The sequence below is a fragment of the Triticum urartu genome, chromosome 4A (genome assembly GCF_056163025.1).
Source record: "Triticum urartu cultivar PI428250 chromosome 4A, HENAU_Tu73, whole genome shotgun sequence".
Classification (NCBI taxonomy): Eukaryota; Viridiplantae; Streptophyta; class Magnoliopsida; order Poales; family Poaceae; genus Triticum; species Triticum urartu.
The window spans coordinates 243,150,175-243,169,500 of NC_141876.1; positions in this window are offsets into that span (position 1 = coordinate 243,150,175).

Below are 19,326 nucleotides of genomic sequence, written 5' to 3' on the forward strand. Positions count from 1 at the left end.
TCCAGGAGAAGGAATATCATTCGTTGATTGTGAGAGCTTGTGATGGGCTAAGTTGGGACACCCCTAGAGGGTATAAACTATCGAGAGCCGTGCCCGCGGTTATGTGGCAGATGGGAATTTGTTAATATCCGGTTGTAGAGAACTTGACACTTAACTTAATTAAAATGAATCAACCGCGTGTGTAGCCATGATGGTCTCTTTTCAGCGGAGTCCGGGAAGTGAACACGGCCTTGTGTTATGTATGTTCGTAAGTAGCTTCACGACCGTTGCGTAGCTTCTCATCTTACTATTATTTGTGTATGTTAGCCACCATATTTTCTTAGCGCTTGTTGCAGCTCCACCTCATTACCATACCCTACCCATAAGCTTAAATAGTCTTGATCTCGCGGGTGTGAGATTGCGAAGTCCTCGTGACTCGCAGATACTTCCAAACAATTGCAGGTGCCGATGATACCAGTGCAGTTGACGCAACTGAGCTCAAGGGGGAGCTCGATGAAGATCTTGGTCGTTGTTATGTGTCTTTTCCGGATGATCAGTAGTGGTGCCCAGTTGGGACGATCGGGGATCTAGCATTTGGGGTTTATCTTCCTTTTATTCGGATTTGACCGTAGTTGGTCTATGAGTGTATTTGGATGATGTATGAATTATTTATGTATTGTGTGAAGTGGCGATTGTAAGCCAACTCTTTATACCTTTCTTATTCAGTACATGGGATTGTGTGAAGATTATCCCAGTTGCGATTAAACCGCCATGAGGTTATGCCTCTAAGTCGTGCCTCGACACGTGGGAGATATAGCCGCATTGTGGGTGTTACAAGTTGGTATCAGAGCTATCCCCGACTTAGGAGCCCCCTGCTTGATCGAATCACTGACGTTGTTGAGTCTAGAACAAAATGTTTTGACTCTTAGGATTATATATATATATATATATATATATATATATATATATCGGAGAGTAGGATTCTTTTTTACTCCTCAGTCCCTTCATTGCTCTGGTGAGACCTCCTGACGTAGAAGTTCTGACTCTCCTCTCCTTAAATTTCATGATTTTTTTTAGAATCACGCGGGTATCTTGGAATCATTCCGATAGTCTTATGACAAGAACATTATTCTTGGTGCCTCCTGACATTTAGGGGTTGTGGCAGTGTCTAGGGGAGTTGAGCTCCGAGGTGCTGTCATCACAATTTTATCGTTGCATTTCTGGGATACCTGAGTTCGCCGATATTGAAAATCTCTTTTATGCAGTTGTTGGTGAGATAACCTTGATGCCACCCAGTACTGGGGTGGGAGTTCGGAGGTTGAGGTACAGGATTTCCAAAGTTTTCTTGGTTATGTGTTGAGGGATGGATACAATTGTAGTGTGGGGCTTGTGAGTTGTGTGATATATATTGTGCCTCCCTGTATGTTCAATGCCAGATTGGGTAACCAGAAAGTTTCGGGAGTTTATAGGTGGGAATTCAAGTAGCTCCTAGGATATCTTTCTGGCAAATTCAAGATATGGGATTGGGTAAATCTCTATCATATGTTTGTTTCCGGCTAATTTTCCAAGCCAAATCGTTTGTTTTATTTTGTGTTGTTGTATTCGAGTTGCTTCATAGTCAAATGTGGATTCCATACCTTTTTTCCTAAGTGGTGTTCTCATATTTCTATGGGAGTACTAATCCTTCTTGATCGTAGAGATAGTCTTGTCAATCCTTTTCAACCGACGTGCTTCCCTTCAAGTGGATCTGATCATTTTCAACATCCGCAAGATCAACTCTATGTTTTCTCAATGGTATCCATTCCATCTGCCCCAAGTTGCCTTTGTTTTACTGCCCTCCCACCCCTTGTTTCTTCAAGGACTCAGATGTCTTAATCAAGTATCCATCTTATGGATGTGAAGTCTCTTCATTCCTTTATTTTAGTGTTCTTATCCGATGATTCACAAGAAGATACTAACGGAGCTTCAAGTTTATTGTTCTTCGTTCTCTTTCCTTCTCTGGTGGATTCAATTCAAGCTTTGTCAATCATATCCTTTCCTCCTTTCAAATGTTTTCTTATGCCGGTGCACCTCTTAATTATTAACATCTCGCTATTCATTGTTGCCGGAGTGTTGAGGATATCTCAGGAGATTCGTGCTTCCATCATCAATCCTTTCAAACTAATTCGAGGTTGTTATCTCATTCAAGCCATTTAAATCAACCGGTGCAATCTCCCTTTCAAGTAATCACTTCAACGGTATTTCTTTTGAGTGGGCCCTAACCCATAGGTCTTTTCCCAGGATCTTGCCCGAGTCTTCTATTTTTTCGGAGCTATTCTCAAATCTTCTAAAGTTTGACATAAGAATGAATTATAATCAGTCATATGTATTTCTCCTAGATCTTTCAAATTCTTTTCATCTTTGGCTCAACCCTTCCTCTTTTAATCCTTCTGGAGTGTCTCAACAATTCATGGTGGTGTTTCTCGTCATCATTCTCGGATTTGAAGACCGAAGAAGATTTTTTTTCTCACAATCTTATCCGTTCTCTCAAAGATTTTTGATTCTACCTTGATTCTGTCCTCTCATAATTCTTTTTGATTGTGAGAATTCTTTTCACCCATCCAGAGCATTTCATGAGTTGTTTCCATTTCTTTCCTCCAAAGGACATCTTTTCAAACATTACTCATTCTCAGCTTTCAGCTCTCGTTCTCCAAATCTTACCGGTGCATCATTCAAGTATTCTTTAATCAGCTCATGATCTATTCATTCACATGTATTTATATCCCCTCAAGTATCTTCATTTGTTTTCCAATTCTTCCTGGTGTTTCTTTATCTTTTGTTTGTTCATTTTCAATTCTTACGCTGGTTCGTTCAAGAGTTCTCTTCCTTGGTTATCATATCAATTCAGTCGTTCATTCGAGGTGGTTTCTTCAAGACCTATTCAAGTTTGCGCTATATCTTTCTTGATCCTTTCAATGATAATGAGTAGTAGGCCAAATCCATTGTGGGTCATCAATTTAATTGATGAATGATACACATAACATAATTCTTAATATTGTTTCATCCAAGTAATCTAATTTCTTCTTTCTAGAGTTGTTCATCATGTCACATTCTCGGTTCCAAGTTGTCCATCTTTCTTTTATAGAGTTCCAAGTTTTTGACATTATCTTGTCGCGAAGCTTCATCTAAATTATCGCAAGGCTTCACCTCGTGTTTTCAACTTCTCTTTATTTTTGTTATCTTTTTTTACCGGAGTTCTTCACAGAGGCTCTACATGGTGGCTTGTTAAGGATTCTAGTCAATCTTCAATTGTTCTTCAAGATTTCTCTCGAGGTTATGATCCTCCAAGCTATACTGAAAATTTAACATCGTGCTCAACACATGTTTCATTTTGAGGAGTTCAAACATTCTTCATGTTACATTTCTAAGTGCAGTTCTTCCTATCTTATCTTTTGAGGTGGTGTTATGTCATTCTTGACAATTTGAGTTCTTGTTTCATGATTCACTTGTTGTCAAGAATGAGATATTTTAAATCCACCAATCTCTTCGTTGGAGTTATCTTGTGTCATGTTTCATGACCATTGTGTAGCTTATCATCTTACTCTTATTTGTGTATGTTAGCCACCATATTTGCTTAGCGCTTGCTGCAGCTCCACCTCATTACCTTACCCTACCCATTAGCTTAAATAGTCTTGATCTCGCGGGTGTGAGATTGATGAGTCCTCATGACTCATGGATACTTCCAAACAGTTGCAGGTGCCGATGATACCAGTGCAGGTGACGCAACCGAGCTCAAGGGGGAGCTCGATGAAGATCTTGGTCGTTGTTATGTGTCTTTTCCGGATGATCAGTAGTGGTGCCCAGTTGGGACGATCGGGGATCTAGCATTCGGGGTTTATCTTCCTTTTATTCGGATTTGACCGTAGTCGGTCTATGAGTGTATTTGGATGATGTATGAATTATTTATGTATTGTGTTACACTGCGATTGTAAGCCAACTCTTTATCCCTTTCTTATTTAGTACATGGGATTGTGTGAAGATTACCCCACTTGTGACTAAACCACCATGCGGTTATGCCTCTAAGTCATGACTCGACACGTGGGAGATATAGCTGCATCGTGGGTGTTACAAGGTCCGCCAACGGGTGCCGTCTGGGTGACGCGGGCGGCGAGGGCGGTGCGGCGCTCAGCACAGGCTCGGCGAGCATCTGACATGGATGCGATGGAGCTGCAGAACGCGGATCGACAAAGGGTAAGCTTCAGCCAACCCCTAACTGGCACACCAAATGTCAGATTGCGGTTTCCGGCAAACCCTTGAGGTTCGAACACTGGGGTGCGCACGAAGATCTCTCTCCCCCTAGCTCACGCACTCGCAACGTTCTCAAAGCCTAGCTCGCCGAACCCAAGGAACAAAGGACACAAGAGTTTATAGTGGTTCGGGCCACCATTGTGGTGTAATACCCAACTCTAGTGTGGTGTGGTGGATTGGCTTGTAGGCTGAGGATGTACAAGTACATGGTCAGAACAACCTCCTAAGGAGAGGTGTTCTTGAACTCGATGAGCTTGTGTGGCTGGGGATGATCTCAATGATCCATCTCCAGATGAGCCCATCTCTGGCTACGATGGTGGCTAACCCTATTTATAGAGGCCTGGGTCTTCTCCCCAATTATTAGGCTGGAAGGGATCCCACAAAGGCCAATTTGAAGGGGGACAATGAGTACAAGTTTGTTGGGGAACGTAGTAATTTCAAAAAAATTCCTACGCACACGCAAGATCATGGTGATGCATACCAACGAGAGGGGAGAGTGTGATCTACGTACCCTTGTAGACCGACAGCGGAAGCGTTAGCACAACACGGTTGATGTAGTCGTACGTCTTCACGGCCCGACCGATCAAGCATCGAAACTACGGCACCTCTGAGTTCTAGCACACGTTCAGCTCGATGACGATCCCCGGACTCCGATCCAGCAAAGTGTCGGGGAAGAGTTCCGTCAGCACGACGGCGTGGTGACGATCTTGATGTACTACCGTCGCAGGGCTTCACCTAAGCACCGCTACAATATTATCGAGGATTATGGTGGAAGGGGGCACCGCACACGGCTAAGAATATGATCACGTGGATCAACTTGTGTGTCTAGGGGTGCCCCCTGCCCCCGTATATAAAGGATCAAGGGGAGGAGGCCGGCCGGCCCCTATTGGCGCGCCAGGAGGAGTCCTCCTCCTAGTAGGAGTAGGACTCCTACTAGCAGGGGGAAAGAAGTGGGGAGGGAGAAGGAAAGGGGGGTGCCGCCCCCCATCTCCTAGTCCAATTCGGACCAGGGGGGAGGAGGCGCGCGGCCCACCTTTGGCTGCCCCTCTCTCTCTCCACTAAGGACCATATGGCCCATTACTTCTCCCGGGGGGGTTCCGGTAACCCTCCGGCTCTCCGGTTTTCTCTGAAATCACCCGGAACACTTACGGTGTCTGAATATAGCCGTCCAATATATCAATCTTTATGTCTCGGCCATTTCGAGACACCTCATCATGTCCGTGATCACATCCAGGACTCTGAACTAACTTCGGTACATCAAAACTCATAAACTCATAATATAACTGTCATCGAAACCTTAAGCGTGCGGACCCTACGGGTTCGAGAATAATGTAGACATGACCGAGACACGTCTCCGGTCAATAACCAATAGCGGAACCTGGATGCTCATATTGGCTCCTACATATTCTACGAAGATCTTTTATCGGTCAGACCGCATAACAACATACGTTGTTCCCTTTGTCATCAGTATGTTACTTGCCCGAGATTCGATCGTCGGTATCTCAATACCTAGTTCAATCTCGTTACCGGCAAGTCTCTTTACTCGTTTCGTAATACATCATCTTGCAACTAACTCATTACTTGTAATTCTTGCAAGGGTTATGTGATGTGCATTACCGAGAGGGCCCAGAGATACCTCTCCGACAATCGGAGTGACAAATCCTAATCTCGAAATACGCCAACCCAACATTCACCTTTGGAGACACCTGTAGAGATCCTTTATAATCACCCAGTTTCGTTGTGACGTTTGGTAGCACACAAAGTGTTCCTCCGGTAAACGGGAGTTGCATAATCTCATAGTCATAGGAACATGTATAAGTCATGAAGAAAGCAATAGCAACATACTAAACGATCGTGTGCTAAGCTAATGGAATGGGTCATGTCAATCACATCATTCTACTAATGACGTGATCCCATTAATCAAATGACAACACATGTCTATGGTTAGGAAACATAACCATCTTCGATTAACGAGCTAGTCAAGTAGAGGCATACAAGTGACGTTTGGTTTGTCTATATATTCACACAAGTATTATGTTTCCGGATAATACAATTCTAGCATGAATAATAAACATTTATCATGGTATAAGGAAATAAAATAATAACATTTATTATTGCCTCTAGGGCATATTTCCTTCAAAGTTATCCAAGCAAAAGGTGGTCTTCGCCTGCCAAAGGCTCTGGTGGTGACGCCGTCGTGGGCTCCGTGATGACCTCTGTCTTGCCGTCCTACTGGTCTTGGTCTCGTTGCACCGATATGGAAACCTTTGCCTGACGCCTCGGGATTCCTCGCCTGTGCCTGCCTCTGTAGCACCAAAGAGGAAACTGGCACTCTACGCCCGCCTGTCCTTGGTCGTCATGGCTCACATCATGGAAACCTCACGAGGTGCCCCCCCCCGCCTTGATCTCTCCGCTCCTCGCGAGCCAGCCTAGTGAGGCTGCCCCTGAGGAGGTCTTGTGTCGTCCGCCTCGCGAGGGTCTTGAGTGTTGTTTGATGAAGATGGGCCATACCAGGCCGCTGCCGCAGGTAGGCAAGTCTGGGTACCCCCATTCCTAGGACGCTGACAGGCCTGTCGGCCTTCTCGGCAGCCGCGGCTTCCCGACAATCAGTGCACACCGCAACTTCCTTGCCAGAAGCTTCAATCTTGGCCTTCTTGCTGGCAATACTCAATCGATCCTTCAATACCCAACACTGCTTTGTCCTTGCGCTTTGTGTTGCGTTTCTTGTTGTTCTTCTTCTAGTTGGCGGCGTCGTCGTCCTTTGAGTCAAGGTCTACCCCATCCTCTTCACCAGGGAGTCGCCTCCCTTCTTCTACGCAGGCACACTTATACAGCGGACTGTAGAGCTCATTCACAATCTTGGGCAACTGTACGTTCATTTTGGAACGTATCCTACGGTTGCACACGTTGGACTAGAATGCAGCTATGACAGCTGCCGGGTGGATGTTTGTAATGTTCTGTGAACCCGGCTGCATCTCTACATGTACTTCCACTAAGTATCTCCTTCCTTCTGCGGGAGGTGTTGCAAGTCATTGGGCCGCCCTGGTTCCTGATGGCCGCCCGTGAAGGCTCCAATGAACTCATGGCCCAGGTCAGCCCAGGTCGAGATGGAGTTCTCTCGTAGGTGCACCAGCCAAGATGTCACATTTGGCTTGAGTGCCAAAGGGAAGTAGTTTGCGAATACCTTCTCATATCTCCCCCCGGCAGCTTAAACAACGATGGTGTAGATGCTTAAAAACTCTGCCGGGTTCAATCTTCCATCGTACTTCTCTGGTATCTATGGATTGAACGTGTGAGTAGATGGCCAACGGACTTGCTCAGCTCGCGAGTGAAGGCGAGGCACCCAACCTTGAAAGGTAGGTACCCAGTCTCACCGAGCGTGGGCTCGTCGATATCAGGGCCATTGCGCCTATCAGACTAGCGTCAGGTTTTGCTACCTCATTTGATGCTGACACGCGTGTCTTGCCTCCACCTATCTTCCAGGACTCGCCGCTGGTCTCGACGTCCTCGACGATCGTATGAAGCCATTGATACGCCATCAGGTTCTTGGTCGCATGGCTCTGGTTGCGGCCCTTGCACTCGCTGTCGCGGAGGCTATTCCACCATGGGGGCAGCCCCTTCGGTATGGCCAGCGGCACGGGCCGTTGTCGCCACCTGTGGAGGCCATGGCGGGCTCGCTCGCTGTGATCCTTCTACCTCAATAAAATCAATCAAGCTCTGAATGGTGGCTCTCCACTCATCCATATGATTAGTTGCCGACAGGAATCTCAATAGGAGTTGGGCCCGTGCCATGGCATCTGAAGCGGTGCTCGGCATGGATGACGATGCGGGTCGCGATGTCGCCTTGCTTCTGACGGTGCGGGTAGTGGTAGAGCCATGCTCTCGTTGTCGTGAGCCGGTCGCCAGGGTGGAGTGGTGAAGAGGTAGATGCGCTTGGGGGTGGCGCGTGTCCTGTAGCCACACCCGCAGCGGGGGCGGCCGGAGGATTGTGGTTCGCCCCAGAGCGAACGCCATCGCTGCGGCTGCGCTCTTCGATTGTCGTGGGATATCCATGGCCACCTATGGGACTAGGAGGCCCCTTGGTGGTTTGGCAGGGGGATGTCGTGTTACACAAAGAGCAAACCAGCACACGGCAGCACGGCGGAGAGCACACAAGCAATTTACCCAGGTTCAGGCTGCCGAGAGGTGTAAAACCCTACTCCTGCTTTGGTGGATTGATGGTGGAATGGAGGTGCTGAGGCGCAGTACACTTGCCCTGCTGGGGTTGCATATGGGTAGTTGTCACTACGCGCATATGAACGTATGGGTTTGTCAACTTTCTAACCTTCTAACCCCTCCTACGGGTGCCATGGGCCTCCTTATATAGATAAAGGGGTCACCACAATGGCAAACTAGTCATTATCCACTGATATGATAGCAAACGGTGCTATCATACCGAACTCTACGAGCTGAGAGGGTGCATGAAATGCACCGCTTAGTGTCACATCACGGGTTGCCCGGCAAGGCTTGCCGGGCTATCTTGCCAGCTCCACGCCTCTTCTCTTCACATGTCGCAGGACGGGTGTCATCTGTGGGTTTCTTCGGTAGGAAATGGCTGCCATGTGGCGAATGGATGCCACTTAATCACCCTATGTCTTGACACCGCACTGATTGACAAAGTGGGTCATGCTTGAGTGGTTGGTGGGGTGGTTCTGCCCCCGTGAGCCCCGGCAGACCTTGCCGGGGTGCCTGGGTTGCCTACTTCGGGCGGTGGACTCGCCCCTTGCCAGGCTCACCTGCCCCGCAAGGGAGGCCCTTCTCTTGCTGATATCTTGCTCCCATGGCCTGATCTTGGACTCTCTGAACTGTATGTTGGCTCTTCAAATCTCTTGGTCCTTCAAACTCTGACTTATGCTGGTGCCTAAATCTCATTCTTGTTCCTGTGCACAGTGTGGGCAACGGACCCATGTTTGCTGCACCGACAGAAGCCCCCAGGCCTGCCCCGAATGCGCTGCTGAGCGTCGTTGGGGTAGGGCCTAATAAGTGCACATGCAGGGTTGCTAAAGGGGTTGGCCCCTTGAGGTTTCCATTGCTGCTTCATTAGCCTTGATTTCAGGACGGTTTCTGATTTTCCCGCACATCATGCGTAATCCCGTGGGGGAAATTTGATTGTGGCTTGTGGATTCGCCTTGCCTCATGATCACGGGGCGGAAACCACCATCCCACTCGCCCTCCGCCCCGCATGCACCGACCACGTGATCAGCATGCATTGGGCGTGGTAGGTGGTGGATGCGGAGGGTACGGGGAGGAGTGACATAGTAAAAAAGGGGGCGTCTATGGTTGGAAGAGAGGGTGGGCCTTGGCCCTCACAGTCACAGTGGGTGCAGAGGGGCTGCATTGGAGGAGAGTGGCGGCTATTTCCCGCATGAGGAGCTAGTCCCCTGTCCCGTTTCCATATAAAAAGTGGGGCAAGGTGTTGTTCTTCTGCACACACTTCTCCTTCTTCTCTTTAATTCTTCTCCCTTCGCCATGGTGAGAGGGCGAGGGCGCATTAGTGTTCCGGCAGCGGCAACAAGGGCTTCCACTCGGCAGCGCAGACCTCCCCCTCTGGAACCTGAGGTGGTGGATCCAACCGCGAGAGGAGGCAGGAGGGGGCGAGGCTAATGCCGCCATGGTGCTGGAGGAGGAGGAGGGTGGGGGAGCTCCTTGGCTGCGCCCCCATCGGCGGTTCCTCCTTTGATAGAAAACCACGCCGGGGACCAACCTCAAGAGTTCGTCATCAGGCTATACAAGCCCTTGTGTGGTCACCTTCGTCTTCCAACTCCCTTTGTGCAGGAGATGGAGCTCGAGAAACCACGCGCCCCGAGGCTGCACATGAGTGGTTGTGGAAATGGCAGCATATGGGTTGATGTCGATTTCCCTGCCCCCCATGTGATGTATCTTCTCCGTGGCTGGAAGACCTTTGCCCGTGCACACAACTCCTCGGAGGGGCAGGTTCTCCAATTCAAATTGATGGAGAGTTGCTTGCTCTCCGTTAAGATCTTCAGGAGCTCGGGAGGTCGCTTAGGTTGCTGCATGGAGAGCTCAACCAACGACGAAACCTCCTCCTCGGACAAAAGCGGAGAGGAGGATAATGACGGCGATGACAACGACAGTGGTTGGGGGAGCGGCGACTCTGACTCCAGCTGATCCTCGCCCACACCATCTTCATCAGGATGCAACACCATCATCTACATCTAGCTCTCCTCCCCGGTAATGTGATTTGCTGGGGAGTTGGGTGCAGAAGTGCGGTTGGTGATGCCGAGCTCCTCCAGCAGTCTTCCAGCTAGACCCTGGCAGGCTTCCTCTCGGGCTGGTGCTCCGTTAGCCCTGTCGAGTCCTGCTGGCCCTGGTGACGGTGGTTGATGAGGCCGCCTTCCGCCGTGCTCTCCATCGAGGCGTTCCCTCGCACTCCTATTCCTACTGGGCTAACTCTCCTCGAGCCCGACGGGAGCAGACTGGACTCCTGTTCTAGCGCTCCTTTTGCCCTCCCCGCCTTCAACGGTCGTGCCGAGGAGCAGAGGAACAAGAAAGGGCATTACGGAGAACTTATTTTTTTCAGTCTTAAACTTGTAGGCAATTGCCAAATTTTAATTCAAATAATGTAATCTCTTGAGTCCACATTTGTGTTTTGTAATGCTTATACTTTTATTAGCATATGACTGAAAAAGATAAACCTTGGCGGGAACACGTGCATGTCTATGTTCATGCAGAGGTGGAGTACCTCTTTAATGAAACTAAATGAGTTTTCCCTGGCAGGATAACCTGCCGGTACCCTCTTTATCTGCCGGGGGACAGACAGAGGGGCAAGCCCCCCGCCAAATCCTTTTTACTAAAGGCCACTGCGACCATCCTGACCGAAGCAACGTTCCAGTCATGGATGGGAGCACCTAAGTTTCAAAAGAGAGGCTAGGTTCTGTCATGCGAAGTTATATCTTTACAGAACACTAATGGACAAGAGGTAAAACCTATATGTTTGGCTTGCCGGGGAACGCTGTGCCGTGCAATCTTCTCATCCCTTGTGGAAGCCAAGTTGACGGCAGGAAGCTGCAACTTCATATAGATGAGAATGAATGCAGGATGTGATCCTATCGATATGCATATGCAAATGCTCATGAAATGCTTATGCAGTGACCTTGGTGTGCTCATGCATGCATGCAATCTTAGTTGGGGGCCCCCTACAGCGCTTCTTTATTTTCTCTTGCACGGTGTCATCGCCCCGGCTTTGTACAAGGGGTTACATGTAGCTGAGGCAAGGCATGTACAAAAGGGTGGTTGTCGGGTAGTGCCGGACAGCCTCGCGCCTTACGAGTAGTACTTGCAGAGATGCTCAGTATTCCATGAGTTTTGCAACTAAGTGACATCTCTGGTTAATGGACAGACTGCGACGGGTTTGGTGAGTCGTACCACCCGGTAAGGGCCTTCCCACTTTGGTGATAACTTGGTTGTACCCTTGGCAGACAGAACACACCTAAGGACAAGGTCACCTTGCTCAAAACACCGAGCATGAACCCTGTGGCTATGATCGCGACGCAGGGCTTGATGGTAGCATGCAACACGTGCAGTAGCTCGAAGACGGTTCTCCTCGAGTAGCACAGCGTCCTCACGCCGGTGCTGATCTTGCGCTACTTCATCGTAGGCATGCACTCGAGGGGACCCGTAAATGAGTTCCGTCGGTATAACTGCTTCTGCCCCGTAGACCAGGGAGAATGGAGTCTGCCCGGTAGCTCGGTTAAGTGTCGTTCTGAGTGACCAGAGAACTACCGACAGCTCCTCGATCCACCTCTGTCCTGCTTCTATAGCATATCTAAAGGTCCTGTCTTGAGTCCACGTATCACATCAGTGTTCGCCCTCTCAGCTTGTCCATTGCTCCGGGGGTGTGCCACAGAGGCGAACGAGATCTTGCATCCAAGGGTACGGACATATTGCATGAAGGCGTGGCTCGTGAATTGGGTGTCGTTGTCGGTGATGATCCTTGCCGGAACTCCAATACGGCACACCAATTATTTCAAGAACTTGATAGCTGACTGAGCTGTCACCTTTCTCACAACAGTCACTTCAGGCCACTTTGTAGACTTGTCGATGGCGATGAACAAGAATTCAAAGCGCCCGATTTCTCGGGGGAAGGGGCTGAGGATATCGAGCCCCCAGACCGAAAATGGCCATGATAAAGGGATTGTCTTTAGGGCTTGGACAAGTAGGTGTGTTCTCTTGGAATGGAACTGGCAGGCTTCACATGTCCTGACGAGCTCGACCGCGTCTTGGAGGGCTGTTGGCCAACAGAATCCTTGCCAGAATGCTTTCCTAACTAATGCCCTTGATCCAATTTGTGAGCCGCACATTCCTTCGTGAATCTAAGCTAGCAGTTCCTTTCCATCCTCCTGGTAGAAACACTTCAATTTTGCACCATTGGGCCTCCTTCTGTATAGAGTGTCATCAACAAACTGATACATACTAGCCCTGTGGGCTACTTTCTCACCTTCATCTTGGTCGCTGGGAAGTTCTCCGATTTGGAGGAAGCGATCGATGTGCCTTGCCCAAGTTGGAGCCTGGAGCTCGGCAACGAGGACAACCGGCACCTCCTCTGTTGTAGGAGCACCATCCTCATTCTTGGGGTCCATAGGCCTGGCTAGAGGAGGTGGTCCGGCAGGCTGTGAGGAGTTGTGCTACCTCTTGAGCACTGCGTTGGTTTTCCCCAAAGAGCAAGGGATGATGCAGCAAAGTAGCGTAAGTATTTCCCTCAGTTTTTGAGAACCAAGGTATCAATCCAACAGGAGGCTACGCGCGAGTCCCTCGTACCTGCACAAAACAAATAAATCCTCGCAACCAACGCCATAAGGGGTTGTCAATCCCTACACGGCCACTTACGAGAGTGAGATCTGATAGATATGATAAGATGATATTTTTGGAATTTTTGTGATAAAGATGCAAAGTAAAATAAAAGCAAAGTAAAAAGCAAAGGAAATAACTAAGTATTGGGAGATTAATATGATGAAGATAGACCCGGGGGCCATAGGTTTCACTAGTGGCTTCTCTCGAGATCATAAGTATTCTACGGTGGGTGAACAAATTACTGTTGAGCAATTGACAAAATTGAGCATAGTTATGAGAATATCTAGGTATGATCATGTATATAGGCATCACGTCTGAGACAAGTAGACCGTCTCCTGCCTGCATCTACTACTATTACTCCACTCATCGCCCGCTATCCAGCATGCATCTAGAGTATTAAGTTAATGAAAACAGAATAACGCCTTAAGCAAGATGACATGATGTAGAGGGATAAACTCATGCCATATGATGAAAACCCCATCTTGTTATCCTCGATGGCAACAATACAATATGTGCCTTGCTGCCCATGCTGTCACTAGAAAGGACACCTCAAGATTGAACCCAAAGCTAAGCACTTCTCCTATTGCTAGAAAGATCAATCTAGTAGGGCAAACCAAACTGGTAATTCGAAGAGACTTGCAAAGATAACCAATCATACATAAAATAATTCAGAGAAGATTCAAATATTGTTCATAGATAGACTTGATCATAAACCCACAGTTCATCGTTCTCAACAAACACACCGCGAAAAGAAGATTACATCGAATAGATCTCCACAAGAGAGGGGGAGAACATTGTATTGAGATCCAAAAAGAGAGAAGAAGCTATCTAGCTACTAACTATGGACCCATAGGTCTGAGGTAAACTACTCACACTTCATCGGAGGGGCTGTGGTGTTGATGTAGAAGCCCTCCGTGATCGATGCCCCCTCCGGCGGAACTCCGGAACAGGCCCCAAGATGGGATCTCGTGGATACAAAAGTTGCGGCGGTGGAATTAGGGTTTTTGCTCCGTATCTGGTCGTTTGGGGGTACGTAGGTATATATAGGAGGAAGGAGTACGTCGGTGGAGCAACAGGGGGCCCATGAGGGTGGAGGGCGCGCCTGGGGGGTAGGTGTGCCCCCTACCTCGTGGCCTCCTCTTTTGTGTCTTGACGTAGGGTCCAAGTCTCCTGGGCCTTGTTCATTGAGAAAATCACGTTCCCGAAGGTTTCATTCCGTTTGGACTCCGTTTGATATTCCGTTTCTTCGAAACCCTAAAACAGGCAAAAACAACAATTCTGGGCAGGGCCTCCGGTTAATAGGTTAGTCCCAAAAATAATATAAAAGTGGATAATAAAGCCCAATAATGTCCAAAACAGTAGATAATATAGCATGGAGCAATCAAAAATTATAGATACGTTGGAGACGTATCAAGCATCCCCAAGCTTAATTCCTGCTCGTCCTCGAGTAGGAAAATGATAAAAACAGAATTTTTGATGCGGAGTGCTACTTGGCATAATTTTAATGTAATTATTCTTAATTATGGTATGAATATTCATATCCGAAAGATTCAAGACAAGTTCATATTGACATAAAAATAATAATACTTCAAGCATAATAACAAAGCAATTATGTCTTCTCAAAATAACATGATCAAAGAAAGTTCATCCCTACAAAATCATATAGTTTAGTCATGCTCCATTTTCATCACACAAGAATGCTCTCATCATGCACAACCCCGATGACAAGCCAAGCAATTGTTTCATACTTTAGTAATCTCAAACCAATAAACATTCATGCAATATATGAGCGCGAGCCATTGGGTGGAATAGAATATAATGAGGGGGTTTACGTGGAGAAGACAAAAAGGAGAAAGCCTCACATCAACGAGGCTAATCAATGGGCTATGGAGATGCCCACCGATTGATGTTAATGCAAGAAGTAGGGATTGCCATGCAACGGATGCACTAGAGCTATAAATGTATAAAAGCTCAACGAAAGATACTAAGTGGGTGTGCATCCAACTTGCTTGCTCACGAAGACCTAGGGCACTTGAGGGGGCCCATTGTTGGGATATACAAGCCAAGTTCTATAATGAAAATTCCCACTAGTATATGAAAGTGACAAAACAAGAGACTCTCTATCATGAAGATTACGTTGCTACATTGAAGCACAGGTGTGGCAAAGGATAGTAACATTGTCCCTTCTCTCTTTTTCTCTCATTTTTTTATTTAGGCCTTTTTCTTTTTTATGTCCTTTTTCTCTCTCTTTTTTAATAATTCCTCACTCGGGACAATGTTTTAGAAAATGATAATCATCACACTTCTATTTATTTTACAACTCAATGATTACAACTCGATACTAGACAAAAGATGACTCTATATGAATGCCTCCGGCGGTGTACGGGGATGTGCAATGGACCAAGAGTGACATGTATGAAAGAATTATGAACGGTGGATTTGCCACAAATACTTTGTCAACTACATGATCATGCTAAGCAATGTGACAATAATGAATGTGTCATGATAAACAGAATGGTGGAAAGTTGCATGGCAATATATCTCGGAATGGCTATGGAAATGCCATAATAGGTAGGTATGGTGGCTGTTTTGAGTAAGATATAAGGAGGTTTATGTGTGAAAAAGCGTATCATATCACGAGGTTTGGATGCACCGGCGAAGTTTGCGCCAACTCTCAATGTGAGAAAGGGCAATGCACGGTACCGAAGAGGCTAGCAAGGATGGAAGGGTGATAGTGCATATAATCCATGGACTCAACATTAGTCATAAAGAACTCACATATTTATTGCAAAAATCTACAAGTCATCAAAAACCTCGGCACTACGCGCATGCTCCTAGGGGGGATACATTGGTAGGGAAAGACCATCGCTCGTCCCCGATCGCCACTCATAAGAAGGACAATCAAATAACACCTCATGTTTCAAATTTGTTAAATAACGTTACCATACGTGCATGCTACGGGACTTGCAAACTTCAACACAAGAATTTCTCAATTTCACAACTACTCAACTAGCATGACTTTGATATTATTACGTCCATATCTCAAAACAATCATCAAGCATCAAACTTCTCTTAGTATTCAAAACCCTCATAAGAATTTTTTTACTAATCTTGAATACCTAGCATATTAGGATTTTAAGCAAATTACCATGCTATTTAAGACTCTGAAAATAATCTAAGTGAATCATGAGAGATCAATAGTTTCTATAAAACAAATCCACCACCGTGTTGTAAAAGATATAAGTGAAGTACTAGAGCAAAACTATATAACTCAAAAGATATAAGCGAAGCATATAGAGTATTCTACGAAATTCCAAATCATGTATGGCTCTCTCAAAAGGTGTGTACAGCAAGGATGATTGTGGTAAACTACAAAGTAAAGACTCAAATCATACAAGACACTCCAAGCAAAACACATATCATGTGGTGAATAAAAATATAGCTCCAAGTAAAGTTACCGATAGAAGTAGACGAAAGAGGGGATGCCTTCTAGGGCATCCCCAAGCTTTGGCTTTTAGGTGTCCTTAGATTATCTTGGGGGTTCCATGGGCATCCCCAAGCTTAGGCTCTTGCCACTCCTTGTTCCAGAATCCATCAATTCTTTACCCAAAACTTGAAAACTTCACAACACAAAACTCAAAGCAGAAAATCTTGTGAGCTCCGTTAGCGAAAGAAAACAAAAGACCACTTGAAGGTAATGTAATGAACTCATTCTTTATTTATATTAGTGTTAAACCTACTGTATTCCAACTTCTCTATGGTTTATAAACTATTTTACTAGCCATAGATTCATCAAAATAAGCAAACAACACATGAAAAACAGAATCTGTCAAAAACAGAACAGTCTGTAATAATCTGTAGCTATCGCAATGTTACACCCACGATGCAGCTATATCTCCCACGTGTCGGAGCACGATTAGAGGCATAACCGCATTGTAGGCATTTCGCAAGAGGGGTAATCTTTACACATCCCATGTACTGAATAAGAAAGAGGTACAGAGTTGGCTTACAATTGCCACTTCACACAATACATGAATATAGCATTACACCATCCAGATACAATCAAGGTCCTACTACAGAACCAAAATAAAAGAAGACTACCCCTAATGCAAAAGATCCCCGATCGCCCCAACTGGGCTCCACTACTAATCAAGTGGAAACGGAACAACATAACGAACACGATCTTCATCGAGCTCCTCCTTGAGCTCAGTTACATCACTTGCACGGTATCATCGGCACCTGCAACTGGTTTTGGAAGTAAATCTGTGAGTCACGGGGACTCAGCAATCTCACACCCTCGTGATCAAGACTATTTAAGCTTATGGGTAGGTAAAAGGTATGAGGTCGAGCTGCAACAAGCACTAGCTTATATGGTGGCTAACTTACGCAAATGAGAGCGAGAAGAGAAGGCAAAGCACGTTCGAGAATCTATGATCAAGAAGTGATCCTAGACTACTTACGTTCAAGCATAACACGAGACCGTGTTCACATCCCGGACTCCGCCGAGAAGAGACCCTCACGGCTACACATGCGGTTGATGCATTTTAATTACGTTAAGTGTCAAGTTCTCTACAACCGGACATTAACAAATTCCCATCTGCCCATAATTATGGGCACGACTTTCGAAAGTTCAAAACCATGCAGGGGTGTCCCAACTTAGCCCATCACAAGCTCTCACGGTCAACGAAGGATATTCCTTCTCCCAGGAAGACCCGATCAGGCTCGGAATCCCGGTTACAAGACATTTCGACAATTGTAAAACAAGACCAGCAAAGCCACCCAATGCACCGACATCCTGATAGGAGTTGCACATATCTCGTTCTCAGGGCAACACCGGATGAGACATCCTACGAGTAAAACCAACCCTCAGGTTTCCCCGAGGTGGCCCCACAGTCTACTCAGTTCGGACCAACACTTAGAGAAGCACTGGGCCGGGGGGGTTAAAATAAAGATGACCCTTGAGTCTGCAAAACCCAAGAGAAGGTGATAGGTTGTTAGTGCTAATGGTAAAACCAAGGTTGGGCCTTGCTGGAGGAATTTTATTCAAGGCGAACTGTCTAGGGGTTCCCTTATAATCCAACCGCGTAAGGAACGCAAAATCACGGAACATAACACCGATATGACGGAAACTAGGGCGGCAAGAGTGGAACAAATCACCAGGCATAAGGCCGAGCCTTCCACCCTTTACCAAGTATCTATATGCATTAATTAAATAAGAGATATTGTGATATCCCAACAAATATCCATGTTCCAACATGGAACAAACTCCATCTTCACCTGCAACTAACAAAGCTATAAGAGGGGCTGAGCAAAGCGGTAACATAGCCAAACAATGGTTTGCTAGGACAAGGTGGTTAGAGGTTTGACATGGCAATATGGGAGGCATGATAAAGCATGTGGTAGGTATCGCGGCATAGGCATAGCAATAGAGCGAGCAACTAGTAAGCAAAGATAGAAGTGATTTCGAGGGTATTGTCATCTTGCCTGAAACCTGCAAGGAAGAAGAACGAGTCCATGAAGAAGGCAATTGGACGTATTCCAACGAATCCTCACAAATGCGATGTTAATGGAACCAACCCGAAGAAGCACACCGGAAAGAAGCAAACACCATAGTAAACAAACATCACATAAACATGGCATGATGCACAACCAAGTATGATGCATGTCCAGTTTAATGATACATGGCATGGCAAAGTGCACAAACAAAACTACAAATTATGTGGAGCTCAATATGCAACGGGTTGCATATTGACAGAACACCACATTAATTAATTTAGTTCGATCCCGTTTGTGAACTCAACAATATTAAATGTTGTTTAGCATGGCAAGAGGTGAAGCATAATAAAACTACCTATCTAGGCAAATTTAAATAAGGCCGGAACAACAAACAACAAGTCCGGAAAATCCTCATGTGCATTTAGCAATTTAAAGGAAACAACAATTTTAAACATTTTAATTGTTGTTACCATGATGCGGATGACATGTGCAAGTTTATGCAATTTTTATTAAAAAATAGATAAGAGCATTATGAAGCATTTGTCACCGTGGTGGAAAGAAAGGGTGCCATGGTGACGAATCCGAAAATGATGCCACGGCACCATATCGGTTCCGGTAGCTCACGGAGATATCGGTGCAAAGGAAGCAAGGGTGCGGATGTTCGGAACATGCTAGAGATGGTGGGGTGATCCCGGATTCCGGGTGTCCCACGAG